Genomic DNA, 18123 nt, shown 5'->3' with positions numbered 1-18123 from the left:
CCATTCATGTGGAATGCAATGTGACTGGCAACACGGCACTCTGGATTTGCAACAGTATAGGTGAAATACAATCATTCCATTTAGCATTTCTACTTTATTCCTTTTCAAGTTAATAGACAAAATCCTTTTTATTTCAAAGTATTTTACAGTTTTTAGAAGGTCTTGCATTCAAACGAGATTACATCATTTGGAAAACGTTCAAAACCCTATAAGGCATACAGTATTAGCTCCATTTTACAACAGGGATCTGAGAGTCATACAGCTTAAGGGACTGCATGAGGTTGCCAGTGAGTATGTGGCAAAGCAGGGACTCTTTTTTCCTGGCTCCACATTCGGTGCTAATTCAACTCTGCCACATTTCCTTCAGCATCTTTACTCTGAACGTTTTTGGTGTGTTTGTTTCTGTCTATCCTGATCGTATTTTCTCGAAGTTGGGAGAGCACTGAACCAACCAGTTGCTCGTCATTATTTGTTTTATGCAACCGAGTTCTTCAGAAGAAAGTGCTGCTGGCACAAACCCTGGGCTTCCAGGGCAGTGGAATTGCTCCTGCCGTGGGTCCAGAAGAAAATGCCATCCCGCAGGCGGGATAAGCTGGAGGCCAGCTATCTGGTCAGCCCTGAGCTCCTGGCGTCCTGCTTATGTTATCAGTCCAGGTCTTGATGTTGGAGAGGCTGACGACCTGTGCTACACATTATCTCACACTCTCGACTTGGCAAAGTAGCCCGCCACTGAACTGTGCGGACAGTGAGCAACATTTAAGGCAATGACCCCACAGGTACTTCCCGACTCCTTTTCCAAAGGGTTCAAGGTCTGTTCCTCTCTTCTGTCACTGTCATCTTCTGTTTTCCTTCCCTCTGCTTCTCCTTTTGCCCCTTCTGATAAATCTTTGGTTGGGTGGATCGGCCTCCTTTCCTAAATTGGCTCTAAGTGAATGAAATCTTTCTATTTTCTGGGTTGTTTCTCAGGTATTAGTAAATATCTGAGATCGCAGTTGAGCTGGGGCAAAAGGACTGGAAGAGCTGGGTGGAAAACCTTCATCATCAAGGCTCTTTCCGAGGTGATAAAGAAGCCGTCTTCCTTCTCTCCCCAATGAACACAGTACAGCCAGATTGTCAAACACTTCGGAAGTCACCTGTATAGCCCCGGAGTTTCCAAAGCTCTCCCCTGAATCTCTGCGGTGATGCTCACACCAGTCTACAGAGGCAGTGTGTCCTCTGGGGGCCCTAAGCTTGCCCCTCACTTCATCACAGAAGGCACTCCAGTCAAACATAGAAGAAGGGCCTTGTCTGCCTCTCTAGGATGTGCCACTAGGACTCCAGCTCCCACGGAGTCTCCATCCTCCTCTCCCCTGAAATCTGCACGCTGACCCGCATTTCTCTCTCAGAAGATCTGATGCGGTTGATTCGCTTTGCGAACTTTCTTCCACCTCAGAGGGTCTGGTGCTGAGTTCCCACACTGGCAAAGAGAACGCTTTCAGGATGCTCTCTATAGAATCAGCTATTTCACTCTTCTCAAGGGTTCAAGGGGTCCATTCAGGGCTGGAAAAATGAGCCGGTTAGAGAGGGAAGAAGAGAAGCTGCCTAGAGGGTTTCATAACACATTGTCCCGCTTCTCCTATTCTTCTTTCACCCCAAGACTTTCAAAGCTAGAGTTAGGTCTTAAGGTCCCTAGCAGTAGTGACCACAGATAGGCTTGCAGGCTCTTGGCATAAGGGGCCTTATAGTTCCAGGTGTCTATCTCCAACACACCTGACAAGGTAAACCGTCACTTTCAGGCACCATAGACGTCCCCTTCAGTACTTTTTCACAAATGCGATTTCACACAGGTTTACGGGACTGTTTGATCAGCGTCTCTCTCCTTCATTAGACTAAGCTACATAAAGTTAGAGACTGTACAGTTCTCCTTCACCTGACAAAGGGTAGGCATTCAATAAATATTTGCTCCATGGATGAATTGATCTTCTCTGCTAACACAGCATGAGGGAATAAGCTTAAGCTATGGCAAGAAGGATTAGCTCAGAGATAGCTCTGGAGCTGGACTGTCTGGTGGTAAATCCTGGTTTTACAATTTACTTCCTATGAGACCTCAGGCAAATATCTTTCTCCTGCCTCATTTGTAGTTTCAAATGGCTATAATAGTAGTACTACTCCCTGATTGTTTTGAGGAGTGAATGAGATAGTGCACAGAAAACACTTAAGGCTAGTAAGGTCCACGCCTGTAATTCCAGCACTTTGGGAGGCCAAGGCAAGTAGGTCACTTAAGCCCAGGGGTTCGAGACCAGCCTGGGCAACATAGTGAAACTCTGTCTCTACAAAAATGAAACAAAACAAAACCACACACTTCAAACAGTCTCTGGCAAATATAAATGCTCAATAAATATTAGGTAACTACAGTTTGCTTGCAGATTGTGGGTAACCAAGGGAGAAGTTTTAATTTTGTCTTTTGTAAGATAGAGGAAAGGTTATATGCCTTATACTTATCCTAGGAGGCAATTTTGAGAGTTAAGACAAACATAATTTTCTAACTGCAGGATAAGTATTAAGAAAGGATTTGGCTATGCCTAGAGATAGTGACCTTATAATTAGAGACAATAAGATTGTTGAAGAAATCAGGACATAAACCATGGGGACCTTTGGCAGTGGAGAGGTGATCTTTGGTGTGTAGGACCAAAAGATATTAAGTGGACATCCCAGTAACAGTCTATTTTAATGAGGGAAAATACTCTCCAAAGGTCTAACATGTCACACTTGAGTCAGTTCATAGACTCAGAACCTGTCCAAAGAAGAATTCAGGTGAAATACAATGGTTAGAAGAGTACAAACTTTGCAGCCAGAATGCCTAAGCTTCAATCCCAGGTAATTCATGACTTGCAATATAACTTGGACAAGTTACTTAACCTCTCTGGGTTCCAGCTTCTTCATCTGTAAAATGGGAATCATAATAGGGCATCAATTTTCCAGCATTTTTACAAGGGATGAATATATAATAGTACATAGTAACACTGTGTATGTGTTAGGTATAATTAAAAGGATTGAAAATTATCACCTCTAGCAATAGACAAATGGCTATCCATTTTTCTTAAAAAGGGAGAAAATCTGAAATAAGAGCCTCCATAAAATAATAGAAAGTTGTCAATATTTTCACTCCATAGTCAAGGACCTAGAAAGGCCAAAATTGTAAGGATGGTGGCATGGCTATTCCGGGAAGGGGTGTAAGGGGAAATCCTTCTGAAGGGGTGCAGAGTGTGTGAGTGCCACCCTAGGGCCCCATAGGGAACTGGATCTTAGCACTCAGATCGACCAGATGACCCTCACCAGGATGTAATTCCACCTCCTTCTTTGCTTTGCAAAAATCTACTGTCCCAGGGCCGGGCACAGAGGCTTACACCTGTAATCCCAGCATTTTGGGAGGCTGAGGCGGGTGGATAGCAAGGTCAGGAGTTTGAGACCAGCATGGCCAACATGGTGAAACCCTGTCTCTACTAAAAATACAAAAATTAGCCAGGTGTGGTGGTGTGCACCTGTAATCCAAGCTACTCAGGAGGCCGAGACAGGAGAATTGCTTGAATCCAGGGGGTGGAGATTTCAGTGAGCCGAGATTGCACCACTGCACTCCAGCCTGAGTGACAGAGCAAGACTCTGTCTCAAGAAAAAAAAAAAAAAAAAACAATCTACTGTCCCAGGAGCAATTCTGCCTGCTGAGCTTAATCAGACAAGAATCATTAGTGCTTCCAATGAAGAGGTCCAACTAATAATGCAGACTCCTGAGATTCAATAAGCTAGAAGATCTGGGGAGAGGGCCTAGCAAGTTCGATTTCTGGAAGCATCCCAGGTGATTTTTACACATCCTGAAATTTGAGAACACTGCCCTTGTTAGACTCTGAGACCCCTTCCAACTCTGACAGACTCTCATTCTGTGGTTGTCTGGTTGGATACACTCCTGAGATCATCACATATTATCAGATCCAATGCACACAGCTTCCAGAGGCTGAAGCCATCCCTCAGATGTGGAGATGACAGGACAGCAGATACCCCAGAGCCCTCGTCCCATCTCACTCCCCATGCCCATACACACTCCCATCTGGCAAAGGTGTGTCACCTGGGGCTGGGGTGGAGGGAGCTGTCACCCTCTCTCCTGGTAAAAGTAACCTTTCCTTTTCCAGGAGTCCTAACTACCTCGCAGAGGGAAAAAATATGGTAACATCTCACTGCCCTTCACGAGCATGTGAATTTCCAGCAAAAGATAAGCATGGTATTATGGAGAATGTAATTTGGGACTCCCGTTTTAAACACATCTTCCCATCCTTCCCAGAATGGGACAGGAGAAATAAATTATGACCTAAAACATCCAAGTTGTTTCTAGAATCACCAGCAGCATTTATAGTATTTGCACCTCCCTGTGATGGCAGCACATTGGCAGGCTTCCTTCCGGCTGTGACCATGTGCTTGTTTGGATCTGCTGAGGTCCAGTGCTTCCAGGCAACCTTGGACACAGTCGTGGCCCCCTGGCGTGGAGGAGTCAGGCCACAGGCTAGCAGGCGCTGGATAGAGCACTCTGAAGGCCTATTTGTGGGGAACATCAGCAGCTGTGCGGAAATGGAGGTGAGCAGAGAGGAATGGAAGTCTTTCTCAGGCAGAGCAGCAGATGGGGAAGTGGGAGCCTCCTCCTGCCTCCACCATGGCAAAACCTTGTCTCTGGTTTCCCTGCCTCAGCTCTCCCACATGCCATTCTCACCAGTCTTCCTAAAATACCACTTTCATTATGTTAATTCCCCTCTGCTTTATTTCCCATTTTTTAGAGACGGGGTCTCCCTCTGCCATCCGGACTAGAGTGCAGTGGTGCTATCACAGCTCACTGCAGCCTTGATCTTCTGGGCACAAGAGATCCTCCCATCCTTTGCACTAGCTGGCACAACAGGTGCAAGCCACCATGCTTGACTAAGTTTTCTACTTTTTAGACAGATAGGGTCTTGCTATGTCACCCAGGTCAGTGTCAATCTTCTGGCCTCAAGCTATCCTCCTGCCCCCGCCTCCCAAAGCATTTGGATTACAGGCATGAGCCACCATGTCTGCCCTTAATTCTCATGAGACCTCCACAGCTGTCTTCACCTAAAGTATAGCATCGGTTCAAAATTCTTCAGTTTATTCAAAGCCTACCACAGCCTGCCTCAACTTGCCTTCCCAAATTTGGCTCACAAAATTCCCACAAACCGTCTCACATGCTTGCCAACCTTCTGCTCAAGCAACAACAGCCCCTCCCTCTCTTCCCAGTGTGCTTCCCGTCTACTCCTCACCAGGCTTCTGCAGCTGTGATTTCTCCTTCCTGCTACCCAGCTCTACTCCCTCTGCCCAGGTCCCTCCTCTCCACCTACACAAATGCTTCATTGCTCTGCCTGGACAATCCACCAATACAGATTCCTGCTCCTCCGTGTCCAGCCCTGACTGGCTGGCTGGGTGAAAAAAGACACAGCCTGGAGGCAGAGAACATGCGTTCGAACCCAGCTCTGCCGGCTACTAGCTGCGTGGTTTGGGGCACATCATCATCCTCTCTGAATTTCAGTGGCTCTACAACCTGGCACACCGTTCCAGGGATTGGGGATAATGCATATACAGTGTCTACCACAATGCGTGGCACACAGTAGGCGCTCAGCAAGTGGTAGCTAACAGTGCCAGTCATACCCATTGCCTGGAATTCTTAAATCTCCTCATCTGCATAGGGACTGACTCACCGATTTGACTCTTGGTGTTTCACTGTATCCTCCCTCCCCTATAGTATTTTGCTCACCTCTGCTTCTCAAAAGGGGCTCACGAGATATTTTTCTGGGGTCTCTAGGTGTTTGTGCCACAAGTTCACTAGATTTTCTTAAGCAGAAAAATGGAAAGTGATGAGGCCTGAGACCTGCTTTGTACTCAGTTGACAAGCCAGCTTCACAGAGCTCAGAGACGAATCCGAATAACAGCCTTGGGATGAAGTCAGTGTGCACATCTGCAAGGGGAACCCCCGGAGAGTTTCAGTCCTGATCCGAAAGCCAAAGCTCTCTCTGCTGAGCTGCCTGAGAACACCAGCAGCTTGCTAAAGAAACCACTCGGCTGTCAAAACATATCCCGGCTTCTCCTGTCAGGGGATGTCAGCCAACATCTTGGAGAATGGCAGAGAAGCAAGCGCTTGGGAGTTCAGTGCTGATAAATGACTTGTAAATGTCACGTAGGCCCAAGGGGTGAATGCCAGTGTAGATGGAAGTTACCTCTCTTTCAAAGCAATGGAAAATTGTGAAACCTCCAGCTTTCTTGTGTAAGCTCATGGGCCATATTTTTAAACTTATCAACAGTAAAAATGACTATAAATCTACTTACCCCTACCCTACCACAATAATAATACCTCCCCTGCACTGAAAACAATTTTCTATGCCTTTTTCTGTCCTCAAGACCCATAATCTCATTGCTCCCTTTACTCCATCCAGGTAAACCTCCTCTCTGTTCTGATTGATTCAGCCCGTCCACTAACAAGTGTTTATCATGCTGCCCTGGGTGTGCAGAACCTGGTGGGCAACTAAGAAAGAAAACAGAAGAAAACGTGGCCTCTGTCCGCAAGGAGCCACTTAAAATCGAGTGGTTTTGTCAGATCTGCAGCATCCCAACACCAACTTCTAATGGCTTTCTTTCATTTAGTAGTGAGTTAGTCAACAAGTACTTATTACACACCACTGTGTGCCTGGAATACAGAGGGCGAATGAGCCAGGCAACGTCCTGGTTCTCATGCAGCTTGCATTTTAGTAGGAAGACAAGGCAATATGCAAGTAAACAAAGAATACAAAGTCAGAGAACAGTAAGTGCTATGAAGAAAGTAGGGTAATGAGATAGGGGGTGATGGGATAGTAGGGTAATGAGATAGTAGGGTAATGAGATCCAGACGTGGAGGCCAGAGAAAGTCTTTCTGAAGAGGTGGCATCAACAGCCTGTCAAAAGTGGTGAGATAGAAGAGAAGAGACAAACTCCCTTCAGGAAAGGGTCTGCCCATAAACCCTGCAGAAACTCAAAGGACATGGGGATGAATACAGGGCTGCTGCCTCTGAAACTTTCTGTGTCTCTTGGTCAAAGGCTATATTCATAGCACCAAGCACAGCGCCTGATACAGAGTAGATGGTGAACGATGAATGATACTGATGAGTGGCATTATTCACAATATTCTACATACCAACCAATGTCCTTGCCATGCACTCTTCTTTTGATTCTCATGACCACTATATGAGGAAGGTGCTCTTATCCCTACGTGACAGATACAAACAGGTATTCACAGAAAAGGAGAAGCAGAGCCTGGATTCAAATCCAAGCACCGTATTTCCAAACCACCTGGTCTCCACTCCTGTGCTGTACTGTGTGCAAGCCTGAATGTTCCTTCCCCCTTGATCTTAGGTCTCATAAGTTTCTAGAAGGGATACAGAGGTGGAAGCTATTTCAGGCCTTGGGTTGTTGGAATCTATATGTTAAATTTTATCTGGTATGTCACTATACCCAAATGTTCACACCTTTTTTTTTAACTTAGAGTTGGGTTCTCCTGTCACCCAAGCTGGAGTGCAGTGGTGTGATCATGGCTCACTGCCGTCTTGAACCCATGGGCTCAAGTGATCCTCCCACCTCAGCCTTCTGATTAGTTAGAGATACAGGCATGTGACACCACACCTGACTGATTTATTTGTTTGTAGAAATGGAGTCTCACTATGCTGCCCAGGCTGGTCTCAAACTCCTAGTCTCATGTGATCCTCCCACTTCAGCCTCCCAAAGCTCTGGGGTGCAGGTGTGAGCCACTATTCCCAGCCCCTCATGTTCATACTTTTTTCATTATCCAATCCAATATGGCTACTTGTCTCAGATAAGAACCAATCCCTGAAGGATTTAATTTCTGAGGTTGGGCAAATCAAGCAGTAAAAGAAACAGCATTTGCTATTGTGGGTAGCTCATCTGGAGAGAAACTTTTGAAATGGCAGATTTTTTAAATTGTTTCTTAATCACTATAAGTTCATTTTAATATTGACAAATGCTGTACGCTGTGCTGCGGTGAACAGGAATAAGCCCAGTTCTCAGATCCATGTTGGAGACAAAGCTCACACTGAGATGCGGTGAGAGGGCACCATCGCATTCAGGTCCCCACATGTCCCGTTCAGGACAGCTCTATTCCCACTGCACAGCACAAAAGGGCCCCCTCACAAACCTGGACGTCCTCACCTCCGCACTTTCACTCAAACCGATTGCTTCTCGAGGACTTCCCTCTGCAGTTCCCCAGCTGTACAGGCCTCCTCCATCCCTCCAGACCCATCTCAGACACAGCCTCATCCATGGGAAAGGCTCTTTTGGGAGCACCCGTCATAACTGACCCTCACCTTCTCCTGAGGACCCAAACTTTGCACTTCCTTCCTGATTTCTATATCATTTTGGGTTACGTGCGCACTTAGTTGGTGCTGTTTAGTATATTGTGGGCAAAAAATTCCCTCTCATTCATCTTTCTATGTCTTACAGCTCTAGGACAGCACCCGTGATAAACACTGTTGAACTAAGGGGTAGAGCTTGCTCTAGGCTTTCTCCTGGACCTTTATATAGTGATGACAGCAACTGACCTTTACTGAGGGCTTCCTTTCTGACAAACTTCTGTCATTTATTACATTTGCCCCATGACAACTCTAAAAGAAGGCCCTATTATTATCTCCATTTCATAGTTGCACAAAAGTATTTTATAGCGGGCTGCTTAGAAAGGTATCACTTGCATTTGGTCACATAGCTAATAAATGACAAATCAAAATTCAAACTCAGATCTACCTGCCTCCAAGCCTCACTCACCTAACTAAAATGCTGGACTGACTCCATGCCACTTCCTGCACCAGCCCCGAGGCTCCTCCTTATGTCTTCCCAATTCTCTCTTCCATCTCGGCCCCTTTTCCCAGCTTTCTGTCCTCTCCCTCCTCACTCTGCAACTACTCTCTGGAGGCCCTGTTTTCTACTCCCCCAAATTCTTTATCCCACTCTGTCATCCAACATTCACTTCCAAGCTCTCTTTGCCTCACTTCCTCTGCTTAAACTCCCATTTCCTAGACTGTCAGATTATAATTAGTTGCATTTGATTTAACTAATTCATATTCAAGTGTGAGTGACAATGAGCCCTTTAAAGTTCAATGGGAACTTTTCATTTGAAAAGAGGATATTTGTCATCTCCAAAAACAGAACTTGAATGTCTTCCCAAAGAGAATTCCAAATGTTTGAAGCAATGACAACATTTCCTGATCACCTTCTCCAAGATGACCTTCTCCAAGTTGACTCCTTTGAACATTTATTTATTTATATGCCTGAAAGTCCATAAACATACATTTGCTTAAAAAGTATAATAAATTTATGGTTTCTTCACATGCTCTTTATGATACAATTCAACGGTATCTTTAATGTACATTTTTCAAAAGGACCATATCATTGTTCCTATTTCAGGCCAGTCTCTTCTGTCCCAGAAATATAGTGTTCACACTAAATCAGCCCTGCAGCCTATAGCCTAAGGGTGGCCATGCCCAGCATCAGTGATGGGTGATCACTAATTAGCAGCAGAGATTGTTTAATCCTCAGCTCTGCCTTCTCAGTGTTTTCTCAGAAAAGAGTCAACCAACCGGATCCCTCTGGGGGTGGGGTCAGAGCAGCCCCCTTCGAAGTTGCAGAACAGTGGTCGGGTGCGGTGGTTCACCCCTGTAATCACTTTGGGAGGCCAAAGCAGGAGGATCACGTAGGGTCAGGAGTTCAAAACCAGCCTGGCCCACATGGTGAAACCACATCTCTACCAAAAATACTAAAATCAGCCAGGTATGGTGGCGGATACCTGGAATTCCAGTTACTCACGGGAGGCTGAGGCAGGAGAATTGCTTGAACCCAGGAGACAGAGGTTTCAGTGAACCAAGATCATACCACTGCACTGCCGCCTGGGTGACAGAGCAAGACTCCGTCTCAAAAAAAAAAAAAAAAAAATGCTGCAGAACAAAGGCCTCTGTCTGGCTCTGGGAAATTGCAAGCTCCACACAGACTTAGGTCTGCCCTGGTAGCCACCAGCTGTCAACATCTGGAACCTATTTCTCACCCCAAAAGCCACCCAGATAGAACTGACTTTACCCATGATTGGGCCCAGTGATGTGGTCAAGAGAGCTCGGTGGAGGGACCCCTTGCTGACTGCAGGGGATTGGGGATGTTGGGTGAGGCCTGATTGGACCTCAGTAAACCTGAGCTAAGGGCACCAGCTAAACAGGGTATCAAATTTTTTTCAAATAACTTGACATTTGATATTTTAATAAAAGCACTAAGGGAAATACTAGAACTTTCAGGGATTTTCTTAATTAACGTTTTGGATGGTATTGTTTTCATTTTTGCACTATGTATGGGGGAGCATATTATTTTCAGTGCTTAGGCTTTCTACAGATATACCCAGTGCTGGGCTGAGGATTGGAAAAGTGTGTTTTATTGGATTGGCGTTGAGAACCCTAATCAAAGGCCGCACAGGGCCCCCTAATGTTGTATTTATGCTTAAATCCCAGCATCTAGCATAGCCTCTGGCACATGAAAGCTCAGAATATGCGTGGTGGCCTGGTTGACCTCGGCACCGCAGGCACCACTTGCCTCTGGTATTATTGTTAACTAACCTGGCCGCCCAGGGCTCCCCCACGAAAATGACAGCAGAGAATAAGAAGAGAAACTAATACTGCCCTTACTACGCACTACTTCCTCTCGGGTGACCCTTTCATTCATCTTCCAAACTGGGACATTTTGGGAGAAGAAGGGATGAAGTGTCATAAATAATCAATAAAACTTCATTGTTTCACGGCTGTAATCCCAGCACTTTGGGAGCTCAAGGCGGGCGGATCACGAGGTCTGGAGATCGACACCATCCTGGCTAACACAGTGAAACCCCGTCTCCACTAAAAAATACAGAAAATTAGCCAGTCATGGTGGCGGGCGCCTGTAGTCCCAGTTACTCGGGAGGCTGAAGCAGGAGAATGGTGTGAACCCTGAAGGCGGAGATTGCAGTGAGCCAAGATCGTGCCACTGCACACCAGCCTGGGTGACAGAGCAAGACTCTGTCTCAAAAAAAAAAAAAGTCATTTTTTAACAACAGGTATACCTGGTTGTCCTTGGCAGATGAGACACATGGTCACTCTATCTCTCACCAACATTTTTTGTTTTTTACCCAGAGTATGAACATGTCCAATATTCTAGCTCTATTCCCCAGCCTAGCCTCTCTTTCATTCTCACCTTATAGTTCTGCCTGGTCTCTGAAACACTCCCCTGAATCCCTGTCCATAGAGTTATCTTTCTTTTTAATTCTAGGAGTCCAGTTCACATTAAATGTTATCATCCACCTGGACTGCACACATGGTGAGTCAAGGCAGAGCAAATGGAACCACCAAATAAAGACCTTGCTCCTGCAACTTCCTGGATGCCAAGGAGTGTCTGTATCAACTGTTTAACAACCGCATTTGACGTAGGAGGCACAGAAGTGATTGTATTTTCAGTCAGAAGAGGAGGCAATTCAGTCCAGAAAGTCTTACTGGGTACCTGCTACTGCCACAGCCCAACTCTAGCCACTGGGATATAAATAGGAAGATGATGAGCTCTGATCTGCTCTCAAGGAAGGGTGAAGAAGTAGAAGTAGAAAAACAACCAACCACAGTTGAGGCAGAATACATTTGTGATAGAAGTGCCAGAAAAGGAGAAATGGCACTGGACGAGAGGGACTAAGGATAGTTTCTTTGAGGAGAAGATATATTTGGCATCACATTAAGGAAGACTGAGATGGGCGGATCACCTGAGGTCAGGAGTTCAAGACCAGCCTGACCAATATGATGAAACTCTGTCTCTACTAAAAATACAAGACAATTAGCCAGGCATGGTGGTGGGTGCCTGTAGTTCCAGGTACTCGGGAGGCTGAGATAGAAGAATTGCTTGAACCTGGGAGGCGGAGGTTGCAGTGAGCCGAGATCACGCCACTGCACTCCAGCCTGGGCAACAGAGCAAGACGCCATCTCAAAAAAAAAAAAAAAAAAAAAAAAAATTCAAACTAAAGGGACTGAAATGATTCTATTCAGGAAGCCTGGCGTGAAGTGATAACAGGAGTGGTGTCCTGGAGAGATGAATTTGAAGTCAGGTGTAGGGTAGACTGGAGGTTGCAGTGAAAGGGAAGGAGAAAGTCCACGTGGAGGTCATGTTTGCCATCAGCCGTCCTAGATTTCAATTCAAAACTGGTGTCCTGATGATGTAGAGTTGATAGGTAGCTTCACCACAACGAAAGAAAAACATAAATAGGAATAACATGAAACTACAGAGAGACTATAGTAGAGGACCAAACGCACAAGCAAAACTGTTGTCCAAGTCGGGTATCGCTGAGAATACATCATTGTAACTGGATGCCTTGGTCACCTAAGTGTAATTGCGACTACCTTCCTCAATTGGCCTAAGTGATACCCATTTTTAAAAATGCAAGTGATTGTAGTAATGAAAAGTTCAATCTGCTGGGGAAGAAAGCAAACAAACGTGCATTGGTGTCTTGTATACATTCCCTATAATTGGCATGGATTACTGAGAGCTACAATTCAGGTTGTAGTAATCTCAGTTGTTTATAAAACATGACTAAGGGGCAGCTGTTTGGACTCTGGAGCAAAGCTGCTATACAAATCTTCAGTTTTATAATGGCAGTGATTTGGAAATTTATAATAAACATTACAATTGCAATAGGGTCCCATTATTTAGAAGTTCCGAAGAGTAGGTCTTATATTGGAACACAATTCACAGGATTACCAAACAATAAAGCTGAAGGTTCCTAAAAGTAGCCTGGTTCCAGAAGACCAATTACTATAAAACCAAAGACATAAGAAAAAAGGGAGCAAAGCTTGTTTTTTAAAAAATGTAAACTCGAGATTCAAGAGATCACTATTGATCTCTTACTATATTGCAGCACATGAGCTCAATCTGTGTCAAAGGCCATGAGCCAAGAGGGCCACAGTGAGTGACGAGACAGGATCTGCTGAGCAGGCCAGCTTGCAGCCTAGGCAAGAGTCAGTTCAAAGGACAGAGTGACCATTGACATGAGAGGCCTGGGGAGTTGAGAGGAGGGTTCATTGGGCAGGAGGGTGGGGAAGGCCTACAGTAATAAAGACACAGATTTCTATGTGACCCTTCTTTCACACTGCTTCTGAAGGTCGCCTCTTTCAGGAATCCTGGCTCAAATAACTGCGCTGGGCTTAGATCAATCCCCAAAACCATTAAGTGCTATTATATTTCTCTGGGGCATTTATAGCTGGTTCTTTAGATTTTTGTCCTTGATCTTTATATGTGTGGCTCCATATACAGGCAGGTGTAGCATGCCACATCAGTCAGTGAGTTTCCTGAGGGTGGAATCTGTCTCATTTCTATCCCCATCACACCACCTAGGATTGACGGGCTTGTTCTGAGACTTGAGACTCCTGTAAGAGGCAGAAGTGACATCTTCAGTGCACACAATGTCATGCACAAGAGGTTACAGAGAGCACAATGAGAGAAAGGGGCGCTGAGCAAGCCCCTTCGACAGTTAACGCTGATATCCGGCTCCTGCACAATCCACATCTCACCACTTCTCCCAAAGGCAGGGCTACAGGAAGGGAAAAATCCCATGCCTACCAGAGAGTTGCTGGAAGGAGGGAGTAGCCTGTGCAAGATAAAAGGGGAAACTCCAGTGTCTTCCAGAACACTCCAGTCTGAGACACAAATAAGCATGCTTGTAAGGGTCCCAATCAAGTTCCCCATCCAGGTGTAAGTGAAACTTTCATTGTGAATTTCTGAGAAATGACATTTTTTGCACACAAATGTTTGGTTTTCCTGATGCTCTCTTCTTGGCCCCACCACATCCTCTCTTAGATTTTTCGGTTCCTGTTCCTGGTCTTAGGATAGTTTTGAGGAACTCTAGGTCTCTATGACTCCTTGCTCCCTCAGTACCCCTCCCCTCACCTTGGGACCTGCCTCCTCCGGGATCCCCAGATTGTTTGTATCTGCTTTTCGGCACAGACCCAGAATCCACTGGGGTGTGCTGCCAGCTGGTAAAACAAGCCAAGGGTATCTGAGGGCCTTTGCCTGCCCCCTTAAATTAAGGAAAAATAAATCAGATTTAAACCTGCTGCTTGCCTTTTGGCAGAAACTTATGCTGTGCCTCCCTCAGTGATGTGGTCCAGCTGCATCTGTTTGGATGTGCCGCCTGCAGCGGCAGGGCTATCTTCCTGCTTCTCGGTGGTGAGTGGCCAGGGCTGGCACTGGGATTGAAAATCCTGCCCAAAGCACTCCAGTTGTACCTGGCTTTCCCCAGCTCCCAGCTCTGTCTGAGGCCTCCACCCTCTGCTTCTCCAGGAAAACCTAAGCTCCTGACAAAAGTCCCTATAGTCCCAGCACCACTGCCCCCGACTCATTGTCTCTTTTTCTGTCCTCTTCTGCTTCACTCAAATGTCCCCTCTTCTGTAGCCATGCATCTCTCTAAGTAGCACATCTGTCCCCCAAACGTAACTGACATTGCTCATTTCCTCAATTTGAAAATCATCTCTTCATACTTACTTGATTTTTGATCCTCCCCACTAGACTGGAAATCCTATCAGGGAAGACCTCTTGCTGGTTATTCTCAGAGTCTAGCACGGTGCCTGCCTCATAGTAAATATCTGTTAAATGATTGAACAAACGAATGAATGATAGTACTAGGGACGCTGGGTTTGCCATGTTTCCATTTTCCCCCTTAGACAGTGAGACGTCTCTTTAGAGGGCCCTGTTCATTGCTGTGCCATATTTCCATTGCCTACACTGCCTGGAAATTTGAAATAAACACAAGTTGAAATTAGTAAAATCAAATCAGAGGAGGCAAATCAGGGCTTCAAAGGCAGCTTGGATACAGATAAACTGACATGGCAGGGATGTGCCTCAGGAAGCAGGGTAGGTAGGGCAGCTGAATGACGACTGAGAGGCTTTTGTGCAGAAGACATGGAGTGGAATTACTGAGAGAAATCAAGCCTCAGAGTCAGGGAAAACAATGCCAAACCTGCCTTAATTGGAGGCGGCACCTTGGGTGAGTTACCTCTTCTCTCTGAGCCTTGCTTTGCTCTTCTGTAAATGAACAGGACAGACCAGATTATTTGTAAGGCTCCTTCTAGCAGAAACATCCCTTGGAGGAAAATTTGACACTGGAAAATAAATGACAAGTAAAAGAGAAGGTAACAAGCATCTTTCTCTGTCTGGAGGCCTGTGGTCTGGAGTTGAGTCACTCCAGGCTGGGTCACCCTGACCCCAGACCCATGCACACTGCTACATGAGTAGATACCGCTCTACCTATACATACCACACACACACCATGTGCACACAGAGGCCACCCAGCCTAGGGCCTACGTATACAGCCAGAGAAGAACCAGCTAAGGAAGTTGTGCAGTTGAAATGCCCCCTCCAGAAAAAGACTAAGGCCAGCAGCAGAAGGAGGCCCATGCTCTGGTGGTGGGGGTCTGCTTCCACCAACAACTCAGGGAAAACCCACTGGCCAGTGTCCTAGGCAGAATTTCCAGTTTGGCATCTTCTTCCTCTTCCTTGAAAATAGAGCAGCCTGTCCCACAGACATATAGAAAAAATCTAATTTTTATGAGGCAGTAGAAGCAAGCTAAATCTTTCTTCTGAGGTTGACCATGGGCTAGGAAATGCCAGCATGCGACCTCCTCCCCAAACCAAAGATTGGCATTTGCAATACAGGCAAGTTGAACTGAGCAAAATCAAATCAGGGGAGACAGATCAGGGCTTCACAGGCATGACTGGATACCCAGGAGGCAGCCTCTGTGTGACTGATAAACTGATGAACTGATGTGACAGGGATGTACAGCTCTGGAGCTGAGGCTAGTGTTCACATTTTTAAAAGATTACACTGTATACGGTTATATAAGTAGCTACACAATAGCCTCCATTTTGCCTCTTGGCCGACAAAGCCTAGAATATTTACTTTCTGGCTCATTTCAGAAATGTTGCCAACCACCCCCCTGAACAATTGTCGCATCCCCCAGCTACTGGTAACATTGGAGCTCCCACCACTGATGGGGACAGGGCAGCGATTCTCCTGTGGGTCACTGCCCTCCCTGCCCTCATCCGGTGTGCCCTCCTTTCTTCCCGGCCTCACTGTAAGGCCTGCAACAGCTTTTCTCTTCTACCCTCATCCTCACTGATTCTCTCACTCCCACTTCTGTCCCGCATCGCTCCATTTCGGAACCCCCTACAAGGTACTTGGACACACATCATCTTACATGACTTGCTTTTGCTTTACACTGACTGTTTCTCCTGTGAGACTTCAGGTCTATGAAGGCAGGAACCACATCCTAATATTTTTCCCAGCATGCCCTTCCACGCACAGGAGAGTGCTGGGCCCAGAGTAGCTGCTGAGTAGATTTGTGCCACTGAGGTCAAAAGAGAGAAGAACGCTTGTCCCTCACCCAGGGTCAATCTCCACTGTGCACAAATCTGCCACTTCGGAGGGGACTTGGAGAAAAGTGTCCCTGCACCGAGAGAAACACTCTGTGTCATCCCAAGCCTGGCAGCGCTTTCATCATTCACACGAAAATAATACAAATCCCAACTCTATGGACAAACTCCGCCGGGGCTCCTTGTCTGTTTCATTCTCTCATCTAGGGGACATCCCCAGCAGGGCAAGACAAGGAACTGAGACTTTTAAAGCATGTGAATCTTTTTTTTTTTTTTTTTCCTGAACCTGTAATTACCTAAGGTTTAGCAAGCATTTAGGCAGGAGAAGAAAAAAGTAGGCAGTAAAAAAGAGGGAGCCCGATGTTTTGCTGTCTTTATATCCAACTGCAACCTGCTTTCTGGGCCTTGGTTGCCAAAGCTGGCAGATTATAAACTCAGGGGTGGTTTCCTCCCATGGGAACCAAGAAGCAACATCTGGATAAAAGGCTTGGCAGAGGCTCCTTGATTTAATCTTCTCAGGAAGGTAAAGGCTATGGAAATCAGTAACAGCAGAGAAGCAGGGAAGGGTGGGAGGGGACAGGAAAGGGTTCCTTACCTCAGGTAGCCTGGGGAAAAGTCTTGACTCTCAGAGCTGTTCCCTGCTAATTACATCAAAAGGCAAAGCAGGATGGCTGGAGTGCAATAGTGGAGCCTGTTTCCAGAATCATAGCAATGGATGCGCTGAGAATATGAGGACATGGAAATACTCTGAACTGCCTAGTGGGTCCCCCCACCTCCCCCGACCAATGCTCTGTGACGGATCTCGCACGTCACTGGTCCCCAGGATCGAAGGCTACAACAGGGGACTGAGATGCTGGACTCCAGGATTCCCTCCGGAACCACTCTGGTCCCTTTAGGAAACCTGCTTCACAATATCCCTTCCTCCTGCAAAAAAAAATAATACGGGGAACCTCACTCTCTCATTCCCTCCACTCTGTCCTTGAGGATTTCTATAAGATTATGCCCATTTACTGGACATTTTAAAGATGCAGTCCATTCTAATTGGACCAACATCTTGTCAGGCACCTGGACACATGGAAGGTCCTGGGGGGCTTCTCTCTCAGTATTTGTTTGAGCCTAAAGGAATAAACCTTCAGGTCAAAAGTGGTGACATCTCTTGTTTCAGAGGAAAGCTGGAGCCCTAGGGGTGATTTCCCTATCCCAGTCACTAGGTGTGTGCTAAACTACAAACATTAGCTTTAAAGGCAGAGAGGGCTTGGAGGTGAGACTGTGTACAGTGGAGCTCTGGCAAGATGCCCTGCTTTTAGGCAGATTGTAAATTATAAATAAATAAAGTGTCTCTGTTCTTCTTCCTTTGCCTTAGCACGCAATGAAAATCAACAGAGCCCTGTCTTCACAATCCTTCTGTTTCCTCCTCAGATTTGGTGTTAAAAGCTTCTGGCTAGAAACGACTTTGGACACTCACAGACCCTGGCCTTCCTTACCGCGCTGGCCATTTTATTTAAACCCACAATTTCCAACCATTGATTTATAGATCTCCTCTCATCCACAGGGAGACCTGGACACACCCTGAGATCTAACCATGAAGCCCACTGCTGTCCTGGGGGAGGTGTGATTCCAGCCCACTAGCCCACCCTGGTGAGG

Source organism: Macaca fascicularis, chromosome 11 (assembly GCF_037993035.2).
Source record: "Macaca fascicularis isolate 582-1 chromosome 11, T2T-MFA8v1.1".
NCBI lineage: Eukaryota > Metazoa > Chordata > Mammalia > Primates > Cercopithecidae > Macaca > Macaca fascicularis.
Note: the sequence above shows the minus strand (reverse complement) of the source record.